The sequence below is a fragment of the Buceros rhinoceros genome, unplaced genomic scaffold (assembly GCF_000710305.1).
Source record: "Buceros rhinoceros silvestris isolate BGI_N320 unplaced genomic scaffold, ASM71030v1 scaffold5485, whole genome shotgun sequence".
Taxonomy (NCBI): Eukaryota; Metazoa; Chordata; class Aves; order Bucerotiformes; family Bucerotidae; genus Buceros; species Buceros rhinoceros.
The window spans coordinates 10,614-28,829 of record NW_010413289.1 but is presented as its reverse complement, the minus strand read 5'-3'; the positions used below and the strand labels follow the sequence as shown (position 1 = coordinate 28,829).

The 18,216-nt window shown below is 39.9% G+C and overlaps 1 protein-coding gene across 1 annotated transcript in view; it reads left to right on the top strand.

Moving 5' to 3' along the window:
• The window catches only part of ISPD (isoprenoid synthase domain containing), a gene marked incomplete at its 5' end in the record, with an annotated part of 75,325 nt that overhangs the window by 56,411 nt on the left and 698 nt on the right, over positions 1 to 18,216 (top strand). The window lies entirely within an intron of this gene.

The window sequence follows — 18,216 nt, the reverse complement described above, 5'->3', positions numbered from 1 at the left end:
AACTCTTTCATTGTAGTAGACCCTGAGAGCTCTTATGTTACACAGAAGGATATGTAAAACCCCTTTATTTTAAAGCATTTTCCTGTGCTTGTCAGATCAAATTATTACATAGGGTTTATCAGGGATTACCTGTGAGGTCGCATCAACTCAGTGTTAATCCTTTGTCTGCAACAAAAACAGTTTTTGCCCCCTTCTCTCCTAAATACTATCGCAAACAATTCTGATCTTGAACATGGAATAACTATTAACAAAGGAAGCCTTATGAAATAATGGCAGTTTCTATTCAAAAGTTCACTTTATTCATACTATAAATTAATTAATCTATTATCTTTTATGTGTAAGTTTTATGGGGGTTTTTTATAAGTTTTTTTTATTACATTTTATGTATAAGTACATGCACATGCTATATTACTCTTCTCAGGAAATTCGGCTGTCATTCAGTCACTGTTTATACATGTACCCCAGGAGGCTGTAGTTCACTGTTATTTTCAACTCCTTTCGTGTTAAATAAAATGTGAGCGAGTACCTCTGACTGGTATACATGCCAGATTTCTCACTTTCTAATGTTGCCTTTGGAATCTGATTTCTACTTTTATTTACGTAATTGCATTATATAGTTCACCCATTTAAGCTGCACAGAAGTGTTCTACCTGCTGGTTTTCATTGTTTATTTTTCATGTGATGGATGTCTCGAGCCACGATTGCTAAGCAGAATTTGCAAGAGAGAACAGAGTAGACAAAGCAGAAGTGGCAAACAGAACGTGCTTTGTGTGAACACAACATTGTTCATGCTGATTTCCGCTTTCAATGACTAGCATTTGAAGATGCAGTGGAAATTGCTTATAGTAGAAACGAATGCATTTTACATGTTTTATCAAGACTGATTGAAAATATTTTTGAGGTACAGATACTTGTGTCTTAGAGCCATTAGGAAATTTAGAATCCTGGCTTAAGTACAGTATGGACATGGTTGTGACAAATGAGCAATTTGTATCAGAAATATTTACACTTTTCCAAGAAAGCTGATGTTCATGGGATGCCGTCAGAGCTTTGTAACCCACTCGCCCAGAGCCATCCTCAGTTACAGCACTTGAAGTACATGGCTGCAAACTTTGTGTTTGACTTCAGACAGTATGTATCTACATCCTGTAAGGCGGGTTGAATTTGTTATTACCAACAGTCTTTACTGGTACGTGGTTTCATCCAAAAGTCTCAATGTTCTGTTGATATTGAATCTTGGATGTGTGTCTCTCCATAAGGAAGGACTGACAACGTGGGCAGTAACTAAATGATCTATTTTGGTGACTTGTGATGCTTTTTATGTTTTTACCATTCTTGCAAGAGAAGGAACCGATTTCAAAATAAACTGTGGAAGATTTCACAAGTAACAAACCTTAACTGCAACTGCAAATTACATAGCAGTCTGAATTACCGTACTTAGAGACAAGGATTCATAGGCTGATTTTTTTAATGAACACATATGAACACGCTTCTTGAATTTTGAGTCTTCGGTCATGAATTCTCACTGTTCTGTAATTCTGAACTTCTCAAAATGTTACTTTCAGAATCTGAGTTAACAAATCAGATCATATTAGTGCCTGATCTATAAACAGTGCTGGCAGAATCTCACAATCATGCAGTACTTCTACTTTGTAATGCTGTTTATGAGGATCTTTTCTAGTTCTTTTCATCTGAACTGTGTTTTTCTTTGCCTAACAGGTTATGAAATTGAAAACTAACTGATAGCAATTGCCATTATAGCTAGCTTCAGGGTTCTTGATAAAATTAATGTTCTGGAACTGGTATGCAATGAGATCATTCACAAATCAGTATGTAGCCTGTTTTTCTTATTTTGAAGTTTATTTTCTATTTTATATTGGTAATATAATCCAGGCATTTCACTCCAAAACAGAACTTCTTGGGTGGTAAAACTCAATAGGTATTTATTCTCATGGATTATAAAGCTACTAGAGGCAAGTTTTAATTGTCTGAAAATACAATGCCTGTCATAACTTATTACAGTTTATGTATTCTCTATTGTGTACATACAATATTGGTTCATTTAAACACATGCTGAAGACGCAACAGAAAGTAACATCACAGTGGCCAACTCTATGACTTAGAAGACTGTAGGGGCCATGGCATCTTTCTCAGAACTTTATCAGTTAGGCACATTAAAGGATTGCTTCTACTGACTGATTTGGCTTTAGAACTCCTGCTGTTTACTGAACGCAGAATATGAATTCTGTTGCCACACATATTTACTCAATATGATGATACCTGCAGAAACAAGGATTTCCATACAAAGCTCTTCAAATTCATTACTTCCTTAAAAGCATCCTAATAACTAACATAGAGTGAATCTAGAAAGATGATTTTGGCTTGATTACATTTTATTTTATAAATAGCTCTGCATTTTAAAATATGTTCTTTCTGATATTTGAGTTGAATTTTAGGGAGAAAAATCTTCCCACTTAGTCATTTTAAATGCCATTTTCCCTCGCTGACATTTATTACCATCTCATACGACATATTTTCTTTTGAATTTTAACAAATTAGTTCTAGTGTATATTTATAAGGAGTTAAGATTGGTCATAAACAAATACACAAAAACTAAAATCGACACTTCAAATTTCTATCCTACTAACAGAATCCTATAAATTGTATTGAAAACATTTGAAAAAATGGAAAAATAAGTCAGGTATTCTAGTATGAGTCAGAATAATACTCTTGGTATGTTGTATATGCATTACCACCATGGAAGACTTCACTAGTTTGGACCTGATGAATCTCTGTATCAAAGCAAAGACACTCTGTCTTGAAAGCATAAGGTTTGGATTCTTCGGAAAAACTGAACTAGTTGCTTGTATCATCCAGGATATACTGGTAAAGAGAGCAAAGATTTGAAAAATATTTCAAATGATTCAGGGAAGACAGGAAGGTTTTTTTCCAATACATGCTTCTATGATGCTATACAGTGTATGTAAAAATATGTGCTGCAACTTTAATGTTATAAGAGTAGAATAACAGAATATTTTTTCAGATGAAGGTTATGCTAAACAATTCAGGAAATCATTTCTGCTAGTGTCAGATCTGGTTAAAGGAAAGGATATGTGAAAACCAGTGGGAAATAATTGGAAAGCAGTAACTGAGAGTAACAGAGAATAAGGATCTTTAAGATGCATCTTTGGACTGGAGTAAGTCCACAGATAGTCTTGAGCACAAGACAGCCTGTGTTTTGTTAATGGACCTTGAAGGGACTGTGTAGCTCTGTTTGTTAGAGATTTGTTTGACTGGGAGAATGGAATCTCACTTTGAGCATATAAAAGGGTATTCAGCAGCAAAAGTTAATTGTCCTGGTTTGAGTTAGAACAGCACTAATTCTGTGCAGTGATTTTACTTTCCAGCTCAGTCTTTTCAATAATAACTGCACTTTCTGAAGTTAACAAGACAGTGTCTGCTTCTAGCAGTGATTACACTGGATATTCACAGTTACTGCCAGGGGCTGGTGTGCAGAAAGGCTCTGGCTTGTGCTTGCTCCTGTGCAGACCCAGGTCACTGCTCAATCCTGTGAGCCACGGTGGGGGTGCAGTAAGTGAGAGGCTGCAGCTGTGGGGAGGAGCAGACAGGACAGGTGACCCTGAACTGACCAACAAGGTGCTCCATCCCATAGACGTCATATTCAGTGTAAAGCTGAGGGATCACAAGGGTCAAGCTCTCTTCTTCAATGGCCGGTGTCTGAGGAGGACTCTGTCTGTTCTCCCTTCAGTCCCAATCTGTGCATCCCTGAGTCCAGTGCTGGAATCCAGCTCCCATTTGCTGCTGAGCCCAGCCTGGGACTTCCCCAGTGTCTGCCCACAGCATCAGTGGTGACAGTGGACATGGTTGCCATCAGGGGGCTTGGGTTTGGTATTGGTATTGTATGTATTTGTATATAGTTCATTTTATTATTATTATTCTCATTAAAGCAGTTTTAGTTTTCTATTCCACTCTGCAAGTCTCTCTCCCTTGCTCCTTTTCTCTTTGCCCTTTCTGGGAAGGGGAAGGAAGTGGGAGGGGTAATAGAGAGCATCTGTCTGGTGGCTGGCCCAGCCCTAACCCATTACATTAATGCAAAAGTTCCTAACAGTAAGCCTGAAGTAAATAATAGAAAGTTAATGTCACTAGTTAATGTGAAGGAGATACTGTGACTGAGGACATCCAGGAGTGTTAAAGAGACAAGGCTGTGGCACCTACTGCTGCAGACATAGCTCTGCTTACTGAATAGGCAGCAGATTTATGGAAGTAGAGCATGCAGGGTAAAAGCTGAGGCCAAGAGCAGTTTGTTGAAGACAAAAGAGATTTTGAGGCAAGAGAGGAATTAGTGGAAACAGAGTTTGAGATTACTTCTTTTGTCCAGAGGAACTTGGAAAAGCCAAACCACACATTCATCTAATTAGTACAAGCTGAGAAGATGAACAATGTGCAATCACTGCCCGTGTAAAAAGATACATGTAGTTCTAAATGCAGCTGTGATCTTGGAAGCAAATACCGAAGCTGTAAGGAAAAAAAAAAGAGAGTCAAAGTCAGAGAAAAATTTATGCTTTCTAGTTGAAGCACCAGGAGACTTGTTCTTAACTAACACCTAACTTACTTGAGCAGCTGAACTAGTTTTTAATTTTGGATAAGGCTTAAGCAGAGCTACATTCCTTTTCTTTTAAACCAAACAAATCTATGACAAATCAGCTCTGCAGGCTCTAATAGCTGGCCTCACACAGTGGGCGCTTGGATTCTTATCTGTGCCATCCAGTGTTCTCGCCTGAGTAAATGTGCCATGTCATGGGAGTTATTTACTTAGTAGCTAAGAAAATAACTGTGGATATTAAGACCAGAACCCAACAAGATTTAGCTACGTGTCCCTTAAACGTCAATGTTGTTATTACAATACATTTTTTGCAAAGAAGGAATGACTTTTTAAAATAAATTAAAAATTCCTCTGTAGTTTTATGGCCAGGATCTGTAATGATTTTCTGCTGTTAAAATTACTGTCATATTGAAAACTACTGAAATATTCAATGTCATGATTCTTGCATCAATTCTAAACATTGGCACCAGTACTATTTAGCTGAGTATTGATCTTTTACAGGGAAGGATGAAAACCAAAAACACTCCACATGCAGGCAGTCTACAAATCACTATTATCACTTCCTTTACCTTACTTCCTTGGAAGAATGGCAATCCTCTTTTTTATTGAAAACTCTGGTGCCCATCCCTGCAAAAACAGTACTGGTCACTTGTTCTCAGCCCGTTGATTTCAATTAGCTTTGGATGACCCAAACTTTCAAGCAAGGAGTAAGTGATCTGCTAGACTCTTACACAATGTGTTTAGTCATGCCCTTCAAAACTGTCATAAATAGTTTCTTAATCAAATGCCTGTTATGAGAAGATACTAGGGAGAACCAAACTTAGCAGGTAGGCACAGATGTATTTAAAGTTGCAAGTAGGCACAAGATGGTTTAGGATATTTTGAATGGAAACTTCAGTAACAATTTAATTGAAAGTGTTAAAGGCTGTAAAACATAGACTTTTCTGTTGTGCAACTCAAGACAAAATGTACCTGAAGAATAAGCTTAACATTGAATAGGAGTCTTGTAAAAGATGTGTTAATAGCGAAGAAAATGTTTCATCGGGTTTTTTTAATAAAACACCTTAATTATGGAGTACAATTAACCCGTCTGCTAAAGCAAGATTCACTCCTTTATTTCTTTATTCTTTTTATTCTATTTCTTTCTGTTTCTTTTTAAATTTTTAAAATAGCCATTTTTCTGAAAGCACAAAACAATTTATTTTTGTTATTTTACAAGAGTTTTATCACTTGGATATATTTTCAATTTGAGTGCCTTTGTATTCAGACAGGCTATTGTGTTACATGGTTTGGGCTCATATTAGCTGGCAGAAAGACAGAGAAGCTCATCTTGGCAAACCCTGTTTTTTATGTAAGAGAACATCTCTGAGCTTTATCTTTGTTGTGTAGCTGGACTTTCATGGCCTAAAAAATCCCTAGAATCTAAATGCAAGCACATCTGTCCCCTTACAATTGTAAAGATGATATATTTTGAGTCACCCCCCAGGACTCCCGTTCTTGGCAGGCCCTGGCCGCCCCGTGCCCGGGTCTGTGATGTCTGGAGGTAGAGCAGCGACTCTTTCATGGGCACCCCCTTGTCGTGGGGAAGGAGCTTGTGTGCCCTTGTGGGGTTGAGAGCTGTGCTGGTGGTGGCATGTGCCTCCGGTGGGGTCTCCCAAGCCAGACAGGTCTCAACTGAAGGGTCAGACAAAGTGTGTCCACGGGCAGGATGGGCTCACTAGCCTTCGGGCAGCCATCCTAGGAGAAGGACAACTCTGACTCCAAACCTGGGCAGATGGAGCTCGTTTAGCCCTGTAAGGCTCCATCTAAGAGAAGGACACTCTAACCAAACCTATGACCTGAGGACTTTGCTGTCACCGTCCAAGCTCGCTAGGCCCTGGCAGATGAACCTCAGGTGTAAAGGGTGGAGCCAGTTCCACGCACGCTGTGCCTCACCTCAAAAAATCCACCGCGCAGGCTTGAAGGGTGCACTCATCGCTTGCAGTGAGCGTGGGAAAAGCCCTTCCCAGATCTTCGTTCACGAAGCCAAGCCATGATGATGATATTTTGAGTTTAAGGATAGGAATTTACTGGTAAACCCTGAGGAATGGTACTAACTGCATTATCTGTTCACTCTGTTTTAGCTATTAAGCAAGTTATGGACCCTCTTCTGCCCTCCTATCACTGGGCTTATACTCAAAGGGTTTTCTTTTTGGAAACTGGCTCTTTGCCCACCAGCTATGTGATGGTTTATTTAGTAGCTAGTAGCAGGAGAGATTTCTCCATGTGATCCAAGCTATGGAGGGGTGATCAGGTGGGGGTTCAGACTCATAACAGCCATCACAGCATGAGCTACCTAGGGGTTCCAAAAAACAGCTGAGGAAGTGAGTAATTGCACATGTGATTAGTCCATGTTGGCATTTTCAATTGTATCTTTAAAATTTGCACTACGCCTCTTGGGCGTGTCCGTCCATTATGACCATCCATGCTTTCATGGACAGGTATGGTGTGTCCCGTACTCACCATTCCTCTCAGCCACTCAGTGAAAACAGAGCACGTTGCTACCGTGGTTTCCTATTGTATTTTTATGACTCTTCTTTGCCCTGTCTGTTGGATTGGACATGGGCTATTTGCTGCTGCTTTTTGAACTCCGTGCCTTTGCTCTCACCAGACTTCAAAAACCATCTTTCCTCTAGGACTAATTTTTCAAAATTCATGTGGTCCCTCCATTGCTTAGCTGAAAACTTTAACAAGTGCAGATGCTCTGTTTGTCTGGCTGAGGACAAAGAAAGAAGTTGAGATTTAAGATTAACATTTTGAGACATTATTATTTCCTTGTGCATACTGGGTAGGGATTCGTTCAGTTCATGTCCATGGATGCTGCTCAGAAACTGTCCAGTCTTAAGTTTGTAGGTAAACATTGTGTAGGCAACATACCTGAAAGAAAACACTAGATAGAGGTAAAAACACCTTCTCCATTCACAGGAGTTTTGAGTGTGTTTGAGTGTACTTGTGTTGAGAGGTCCTTTGCTCATAGAATTATTCATGCTTGCAAGAAGTGCAGATTGCTTGCATGCTTATTACATTCACTGCATGAAGAGCACGTTGAGGCAGGGAACAGATCTGTATTCAGTGCAAAGGGATATTGAGAAAAATCACAATTACTGCAAAATTAACGTTTGAAAACATTGGTATGAGAGACAAAGGGAATGAACCTGTGCTGATAAATTGTGCTATAACTTGTTTTTCCCCCTGCTGACTCTTCTTTCCCTCCAAGGACAGATGTCACCTCATGTTCTTTTAACTTTTTGTCTCATTTCCGGACACCTTATCAGTCTGGTATTTTTATTTTTGGGGGCAAAAGTAGACTAGTTTGGCCTTACATAAAAGGAATCTTGAATTGTAAGGGTTTTTTTATGCCTTCCAGTAGGCTGTAGACCTTTAGCTGTAGACAGGAAAAGAAGTCAGAGATGGGACATAAACTATGCCTAAACATCACACAGATGCAGTCAAAGAAGTAGAGTTTGAGTGATGAGATGAAAGATATAGGATAGACATTCAATTTTAAATGTTAAGCTGTGATTCAAGGATGTTTTCACATTTCAGTGTGTAACTTAAACATGAAGTTTTTATGATTTATTCTTCAGTCAGTCCCTCACAGATCGATGAGGTGATGCAACTTGAGAGCCACTGGCAAGCAACTAGCTAGATTCCATTGAGGAAAATAGCAAATGAGGGAAATCTGTGATATGAAATGCTTAATAGTGAGCTTCTGGACAGCCGCTCCCTCTCACTGAGACTCACTGGCTAAAACACTGATACTTGACTTACTTTAAAGCTGCTTTTGAAATTTTGAGAGCGTGGTTTAAAAACAGTTACGTATCAGTTCTTCTGTAGCAAAATACAGAGTTTAAAGTTCAATTTCAGCCTCTGCAACTGCAAAGTAACTGGGCTCGAAATACTGTGGTTAACTTTGGGTTGTATTTCTGTAACCAAGGTTGGAATGTGGCCTTTCCCCCCCTGAACTGATATTATCATCCTAAAAGTTTGGCAGCCACAAGACTGGGATGTGAACAATAGCCCAGCACATGTGTATGCATACTTTCCCCCTCAGGATCTCTTGGGTTTTGTTTCTTTCTTTCCCCAAAGGGGAAATTTTAATTTTGTTTTTTTGGTAGACTATACAGTTTTTCCTCTGAACCATCTCAAATAAATTATCTGTAATCAAGAGGAATGTTTCCAATCCATTCGTTACTGCAGCCCAGCCGTGTGCTTGTATTTCAGACTAGTCTCAGTCTATAGGAATTGTATAATTGAGATGTTAATGACTGAACAGAACACTTATACTGACGTGCATAGAAGCATGCGTCATCTTATTTTGGAGAGCTGGACATCCACGATGCATAATATTCTATACAGAGTTAGCACCTGTAGGATGGGAGAAAAGTGTGCTTTAGAGAATGGAAAAAATGCTCACAATATGGGACAGAAAGGAAAAACCTGTAATATCAAAATACCCTCTGTTAAATTGACCATAAAATGTGTACTGTTCTGCTCTTTCTAGAAGTTTATATGGAGAAGTGCTGTATTGTTTTCTTTGTCTCCATTAGGTAGGTTTTGTCAGATCCTGAGGAAGGATGACATTGTGTTTCAGAAAAAAAGAGAAACATTCAGATATGTGATGCTTGTCTACTTCTGATTTAATGATTACATTGATGACCTCGGGTCTCACTGGGTAGAAACATCCTACTCAGTTTTTTTGTTTACGTGCAGTATATGTCACAGTTTGTCCATCAAGTAGAGCCTCTGGCACGGATATAATCTCTCCTGGCCTTTAGCAATGGCATGCCATTTTGTATCTTGAGGATTGAGATAGTTGTGTACTTAACCCTTTACCTCTGTTGGTTTTTTTTTTATCCCATTTCCCCACCACTCCTCTCTGTCTTCCCCACACGTTTTTGCCTTCCTACTTACTGCTGACTTGGGTTAAAACACTAGTCATCGAGTGAAACTGAGCTTGAAAGTGCTGCATTTCTCAGCTTATAATAGGGGAAAACCAGCTAAACTGTGCTGAACCACTTTTGCTCTGCTACTAGACCCATGCGTTAAATGCATTCACACATGATCTGTAGCTGCGCTGTCTTTGCCTGGTGCCTGGTGTACTGCAGCAGTCTGTAAATGATTTGCATGATTGGGGTGTTACGTTTTGCAGGAGGCCAGCACTACTTAACCCGTTTTTTCTGTATGTGTGCGTGTGTGGTGGGTCTGCTATGTATTCCTGGCTGCCTGCAAAACTTAACGCCGCAGCCCATCAAAGTATTTATAGACTCTCACAGTGGAACAGGCAGCAGACGATCTGCCACACGTACGCACTGAGGGAAACACTGTTACATGCTGCTGCTGCTGGGTGGAAGCCTTAAATCCCACTCCCACCTGGATTTGTTAGTGCTTTCTGAGGCCAGAGGGAAGACTTGCCACAGCTTCACTTGAGTCCAGCCCAATCTTAGAGTTTCAGCAGCTTGCAGTGCTGGTTGTCAGAGAAGGAAGCAAGTCTCCTGTGCCTCAGGAGCGTTTCACTTTTCCTGTATTGATAGTGAGAAACATTTTTTCCCTTCCGCTAAAAACCCTTATGGTGTGTTTTACAAGGTTACCAGAGTGATACCTCATAGGCCTGTAGGTAGTGCAGTAACATATATTAACATGGATACATTTCACATTATGCTCTTATTTGGTAACATACTGTATGGAGAGACCACCTCTAAGAAACCTCAAACACGTAATACACTTCTGCAGACAGCTGCATCTGTCAAATGGCTTATTTCTGCCAGTATTTTTGTACCAGTCCTGTACAGGTGGTAGAACTGGCTGCTAGCTCAAGCACTAGATAGGTTTTTGAACAACTTAGAGGGAAAAATGGTTGACGGACAGTTGTGCTATCACTGCTGATGTACTTTTGCTATCTCTTGCTAAGAGCTTAGATGAAATAGTGGTAAATGCGGAGTGAAAACTCTTGCATAAGCTGCAATGACTGAATGTGGTGAAAATGCTCTTTATAACAACTCTTCAGACAATTTTTTGGTCCAGGAGTTTTTATTGATTATTCAGTATGATCACGCTAACAATTTTCCTTACGGGGAAAAAAACCCCAAAGACTTGGAGAGGACAAGAACAAGGAAATACAAAGCCTAAGCCTGCAGATGACAGAGCCATCACCTCAGAGCTCATGTCTGTTTGTCAAAAGAACAAACTTCTGGAGCAAAAGTTAGAACCGAACTTTCACTTGCTTCCGAGGTGTCTGGACTAGCATCTAGGCTGGAGTCTTGTCATCTTTCTGTTGTGATACAGCGACTTTATGCAGAATGGATATTCCTCCACAGGAATTTTAACCCCAGTCCAAAAAAGTGTGAGCCGGGGGACGGGTTGGCCACCTCATACAAAGAAGGGAACTGCATCCTGGTCATCTGCATGCTGCAGAACACGTAGGTGATAGAACTGCTTTAAAACTGCTGATTTAGGGCAGTTACATCAATTCCATTCATACTAGGGAAAGGAATTAATCCTATTTGGGTTTTTGTTTGTTTGTTTGTGATTTTTTTGGGGTGGGGGGGATGCTAAACAAAAAAACAATTTAAAACCTTCAGTTTTAAATCCGTGAATCATAGGTGAAAAGATACACACAGTAGCATTAGGGACATAATCCTTACAGATTCCAGAAGATTTAAAATACCTGTGTGTATTCACACAGTCATTTAAAATGTTGATGGCTCTGTATTTTTTTATGACAAACTATAAGAGGCATGGTTGATCAGTGGTACAGGAGAGAGAGATACAGTACAGTAGCACATATTTATGCACAATTTATATGTGTCTAGGTGATGTACAACCATTTATACTGCAGGGAATTAACTTGGCTCTCTCAGAGTTCATTAGCTAAGAGGTCTGCTAGGCTCCATTAGCACAGCAACAATTTGGTACTTCCAGTGCCATTCATCTTTTCTCAATCCTCAGTGTATCCTGAGTATCTAGATTTCCAAATTATTTCTGTTCTGAGGAGTATCCACTAATGAAGGATTGATTGCTTTTTCTTAGTTCAGAAAGGAAGCAAGACTGTGTGTACAGAGGTTCAATGATGAACCTGCTGGAGTAATTTGGAATGCAGCTACCTACCTGAATGCTACCCTAAATATTTAAGTATCACTTGAAGGGAAACCAAAAAACATTCAGAGAAATAGTTTTCTTATCTTTTAGAATGATCTGCACAGCTGTCTTCTTATTGAAGTAACTTGCTGCATTGATATTATGCATGAGATGTCACTTATCAATAGATCCTTTGGCACATGGATTAAAAAATGTGATGTGAAAGTGTTTTAAGAAGAAAGGAGACTTTGAATTAATTTGTACTGTTACAGAAATGGAGGTGGCTTTAATATTTAGATGCATGCCACTACGTATCTTGAGTAGGAAAAAGTGCTGCTTCAGAATTCTACCAAATTCTTCATGGTGAGACTGAACACCAAACCATGTTTTAAGATCGATTTCTAGTAGTGGAAGAACCTCAGTTCCATTCAGATCATCTTTTTGAATTAAAAATTCAAAAATTAGCTGAAAATTTTGAGTATTGAGGTTTTTGAGGCTAGGTTCTTTACTCTGTTTCTCTGAGTGCAAATAAGTATGCGACACCAAGCAAGTTTTGGAGGCACCTGGTATACCCTTGATGCAAGGTGCAGCATCTCGTAGAGTTTTAAATTAACAGCAGCTCCTCTTGTGCTGCCAATGTAGTCTTCTGCAAGATGCTTGCCAGAACATAGACTATTTCTTCCCTTTTCTCTTCTGCATGTGCCTTGTGGTGTGCATGGTGTGCACCCAAGCCCACCCTGCAAAGGAGAGCAGTGGGCATGCTCCATCGGGCAGTCCTTCTGCTGGCTCCAGCCTTTTTCTGTAAGGTGGCAGGAGAGCGCAGTACAGCACAAGTGCTGTCTTGTGGCATGGTTCATCCCTCCCTCCTTCTCTGTTTTGGTGGGGAAAGTGTCCACAGAACAGTTAATCTGTTTTTTTAAGACTGTGTTTATGTGGTAGCTACGTGGACTTTGTGCTTCATTCAGGGGAGGGGGTGGGGTGGGGAGGTGGCGTCGCCCTCCTATGTATTCTTGATGCATTTGGGTAGGGAACGAAAGGCACAGCTGTCCCTTCCGAAGTAATACTTAGGCTGCATCTATGCTGGTAAGTAAAACAGGCCAGGGACGGTTCTCTTGTCCTGGGGCTAAAAGGCACAGCACGCTGCGTGTCCATATGGCTAAGCTCTTGTTTCCCAAAAGAGGGTGGCCTCATCCAGCCTGTCCCTCAGGAGCAGTTCCTGGCCTGGCCTGTCCCCTGAACCATGCCCAGCCATTGTCTGGGAACATGTTAGCTTGCAGGAGCCAAAACTGCCAGGCACCAGCTGTACAATGTAACCGCAAGGACAGGGGCATGCCAGCGCATGCCCTGGCACTCCTTCCATTCCTGGTACAAATGTAACCATAGTAATATTGATGTTCCCTAAGTTTAGCAGTGTCCTTAAATCATATTTTTTAGTTTTTACTTCACCCATATAATCAGGGCTAACATTACAATTCCATTCATTTTAAAGAACTGTATTGAATGGAAAGTCAGATAATATTACAGCAAAACAGAGTGCAAATAATGGAACACAGTACTCATTCTTCTCAGGGATGCTGTACAAGGCAGAGATAATGCCTCAGAGGCAATATTTTTTGAGCTAAAAAGGATAGTGCATATGTTTTTCAAGCTCTGCTTAAACTGAACTAGTAAGTACATAAATTGAAATGCATGTATGTGAAGTTCCAGCTGGGGCAAACAGATTGAAGCAAGGAAATTAATCGTTAGGGGAATGTCAGTAAATATTCGGATATCTTCTCTGTTTCTTAAATAAATGCACATTTGTAAAATATCAGATTGCGTGTTCCAAGCACAACTTTAACTCTGTCCCTGTAGCCATCCCCAGTCTTACTCTGCAGTCCAGAAAAACCCTGCAGTCAGTAACTCTACATCAAATAAATTCTGAGTTTGAGTTACAACCATCACACAGTATGGTTATGTTGGAATATTTTTACTGTTTAATAACAGACAAAGTGGATATTTTATTTTGGAATCAAAGTGCTGTTATGTGGATTTATGGTTTATAAGGTTGGCAGTGTTTCTGAATACTTTCTTTTCCAAAGTACATAAATATAAAGTGGTAAAAGTTTTGGTTTTAGCTTATAAATGTAGTTAATCATCTGTTCAAACAATAAAAAATTCTACTTACTAATGGCCAAGAAATGTGAGGGGGTTTTGGTTTTTCTTTTTTACAAGAGACTCATTTAAGTCAACTGGGTGAAATGAATACACTGTGAATATCACAATGGTTTAGCAGGAGCCATGGCACACCAGCTGAGCATGTGGAACTTCAGTCATTAATCCGTTACAGTCGGTACTGCCTCCGAGTCTTATTTAAAGGTCACAGTCTTTTTTAAGGATTCTGTTGATGAGGACAAGAACGATTCGTGTTTGATCCATCCAGCACAGGCAGTGATGTGCTCTTGCTGACAAGCAAGCTGAAATATGTGCTCTGCTTGGAATTTGCAACACTGAGCAGTGGGTGGACAATAATGTGCAAGAGCTTTTATGGGCTACATGAGGGTTTATATTGATCGTTCTGTTCTTACGTCCTGGGTTTTTATCATGGTTACAACATATGCGAACATGTCAGGCAGTTAGACATGTGAAGACCTGGTTCTGCTTGATTATTTGATTTCCTGCAACTAATAATGAGGCTTTTGAAAGATTTAGTGCTATGCCATTGAATATGAAAAGGGATTGGAGGCCTGTATGTGCAATGGAGTTAGGTGTGGTAGGTTAAATGTGCCCTGACATCCTTACTGAAGCCTCCCTTCAGGCACTATCAGCTGTAATCAGCACCGTTGCCAGAAATAACATTGCAGTGTCAAAAACGTGGGTGTTCTAAGGGTAGAACCATGGGACTTGACATGTTCACGTATTTGTTTAACTTTAAACTAATAAAGACCCACAAGGTTCCTTTTCTTTCCTGCATCCTTGTTGAATTCTGTCATATTATTTTTTTAAATATATATTCTTGGTAAACACTGCTGGTACCCAAATTACATACAGCTACTTACAAAAAAGCCAAGTGTCATTGTGCACATTAAAAATAGCCCCTTACATGCACAGTAATGGCCTAAAATGAAATAAATTCCCAGTAGGATTCAGAGGAGAGGAAAGAACATGTAAGATACAACTTAACCGTTGTGTCAGTCAGCATTATGCCAGACTTTGAACAGTGTGTTCTCTTTCAGTTGGTAGAATTTCTTTTTCTGTTCTTTTTTTTTGTGATAATAAGGACTAGAAATGATCAACAAAAGATGTAAACTGTGCCCAGGTGATGACCATCAGATACAACAATAATGATTCCTAGCACAAGAGTGGGTTTGTATGCTCAGAAGGATACAGAATATACAATAATTTAGAAATTCCTGGAAGAGCCCAGTTCTTCGTGCTATTTACTACCTCCTTCCAGTAAGACTGTGACTCTGAAAATAACACAAGTTAAAGTCAGCACATACCTGACCTCTGTGGCACTGATTTCTCCTGCTCTGGGAGGCTGGTTCGAAGGGCCAGGTGCTGGGCACTGTTTAGTGAGTAGGTGCTCAGACTGAGACAGTGTTACCGGGAAAGAGCAACAGCATAAATCTAAAAGTTAATAATCCCTATGATAAATACTGTAAAGGATTGTCCTGTTGAAAGTGTCAGTACATGCTTCATAGCGTCATTTAGCCATCAACTGTAACTGTATAAAATTTGGAATATCTTTTCTATTACCTTTGTTATCTTAAATAAAATAACTTATATTCACTTAAAGAATACAGTTCTGGTTAATTCCAAACAATAGACTTACAGGGACCAAACCTGCACAGGGGCCAATCCTGTCTGACAGTTCTTGTTTCTGCTGTTGTATTGATTGACTCTAAGACAGACAGGAACCGGTAGGTTTACTTCATGGTTATAATAATAGTATTAATAATTGTATTATTAGAATTGAAGTAATTATAAAAGTGCATTTTAATTTGTGCTGCTTGCACGTGTTTCTCTTTTTGAGCAAATAATAATTAACCAGACCGTATCAGTGTGGTTTACAGGCCACTTATGTGTAGGTATCTGTACACGTTACTGTGCTGCATTGTCTACGTTACAAATACTACTCACAATTTTTTTGCACATCTCTCCTTCAGAACATGGAAATTAGTACTAAAGCCTTAAGTTTAGCTTTAGAAAATCTTTTTTCAGACTAAAGGAATCTTCCAGTGTCACTTTGAATCTCTTCTGTGAAAGTTAAATTTCTTTCTCTTGCTTCCTTTTATGTTCAAAAACTTAAATGATTTATTACTGCAAAGGAATGTGTACTGAATCCAGTAACCAACAGAGGATGTGGAAAGATTTATTGGGAGAAACATTAAGAGCATTCCTGGCCAGGTGCGCTTTATTTCTTTTTTGTGAAATGGGAAAAAAATACAGACCTCCAGCCAACTTCAGATGTGGCTGGAAGCCCATTTGGAAACCAGTTTGCTTCTCCACACAAACTGAAGAAAAACGATGAGGGGCGCAGAGAGATTGGGATCACCAAACAGCAAGAAACGTGTTGCTAAATCTTGAAAGTGACTGCCCCGTTTGCCATCTGAGTGCGTGTACACATGTGACTTCCGCTCTCCGTGTGTGTTATACAGCAATTTATACCCGTGGGAAATGAGGGAGAGAAACCCCTACCCAATGGCAGTAGTGCATTCTGAGTTCTTTGCACCCACGGTCCCTGTCAAAAGGTACTGGAGAAGCAGGACCTGAGTACACTTCTCCTCTCCTTGCTTAACTGAATGGGAGGTGTCACTCAGTAAACAGCAAGATGCAACTGTGTGAACATTTTCACTCTGTAATCATTTTTTAGAACACTAATAAATAATTCACTGTATAATAGAATATATACCATGAATTTGTGAGGAGTGTAATCTCTTGGGATGGAGTACAAATTGTAACAGCTCACTTATCTGTTGGTTTTTAGGACAAAATTCTAGTCAAATACAAATACCATTTTTCCAGGAATGATAAAAGAATCAGGTATAAACTAGCTATTTCTAATTCAATCCGGTGACCTCTCTGACATGATTCCTGTCATTTACATAAACCACAAACTTAATGAGAGCGTTATTGTAGAATTATAGAATGTTTTGGGTTGGAAGGGACCTTCAAAAGTCATCTAGTCCAGCCCCCACTGCAGTGAGCAGGGACATCGTCCACTAGATCAGGTTGCTCAGAGCCCCATCCAGCCTGACCTTGAATGTTTCCAGGGATGAGGCATCTGCCACCTCTCTGGGCAACATGTGCCAGTGTTTCACCACCCTCGTAAAAAATTTCTTCATGATATCTAGTCTAACTCTACCTTGGTTTAGTTTAAAACCATCACCCCTTGTCCTGTCACAACAGGAGCTGCTAAGACTGTCCCCATCTTTCTAAAGCCCCAATTTAAGTGCTACAATAAGGTGTCCCTGGGGCCTTCTCTTCTCCAGGCTGAAGAACCTGATCTCTCTTAGCCTGTCGTCATAGGAGAGGTGCTCCAGCCATCTGATCATCTTTGTGGCCATCCTCTGGACCCACTCCAATGCTGTGAGTGTTTCAGGGACACATTTCCCCTTTCCATTTGTCTTTCAACCCCATCTTCCAAGTCTCCAGCTCCCCTCTGTGCTAGCTGAATTGGTAGATCCTTTCAGCAGTACCCTTACGCCTTAAAAAGCAGGTTTTAATGTTAAGTTTTTGTACAAGTTGTTGAAACTGTTTCTTCTTTCTCCATTAATCCAAGTTTCTTAAATGTCTTCTGCAAATTCTTCCCTGATGCAGCAGCTTAGAAAACTAGTGGTGAAAAGATACAGAATCAACCTGCTCCATCCTCCTGGCCTCAGACATGAGGCTGTACCTGTATCCCGTTTTACACGTCTGTGGGTCTCGTATTACAGGACCCTAACGATGAGTTTCCTCAATCTGGCCAATAATCTGTTCCGTTGTATACCAACCCGTACTGTTAGAACAACTTCCCTTGCTTCTTATATCCCATTTTAAGCTCCCTTAAACTATTAGTTCCAGTTTTATCCATCACAGCTATGGGGAACAGCTCTTGCTTTCTCTTTGTAGCTCCCCTTCTGTATTTGAAACTCTTCTAGATTCTCCCTAGAGTTTTGTAAGACCTTTCTTTTTCTCTCTTGCTTCACAGAAATTGTCCCCTCCTGTTTCTCTCTCCAGGGATAGGTCTGTGCCTGGCTACACCTATTGATTTTTTCCCAGTGTGCAAATGAAAATGTTACTGGTGGCCAGAGGCCAACCTTTTACAGTCAATACAATGAAGAAAACTTGGCAGTTAGACAAAGGACTCTTTCAAATGTGAGCTGAAGTGCTCAGTTAGTTAGAAGCACAGAATCAAAGTTTAATTTTATTACCTCTTCCTTTGCTGGTCTCTATACTTGCCTGGCAAAACCAGACTTCTTTTTAAAGTTATTTGGTACAAAGATCAGCCTACA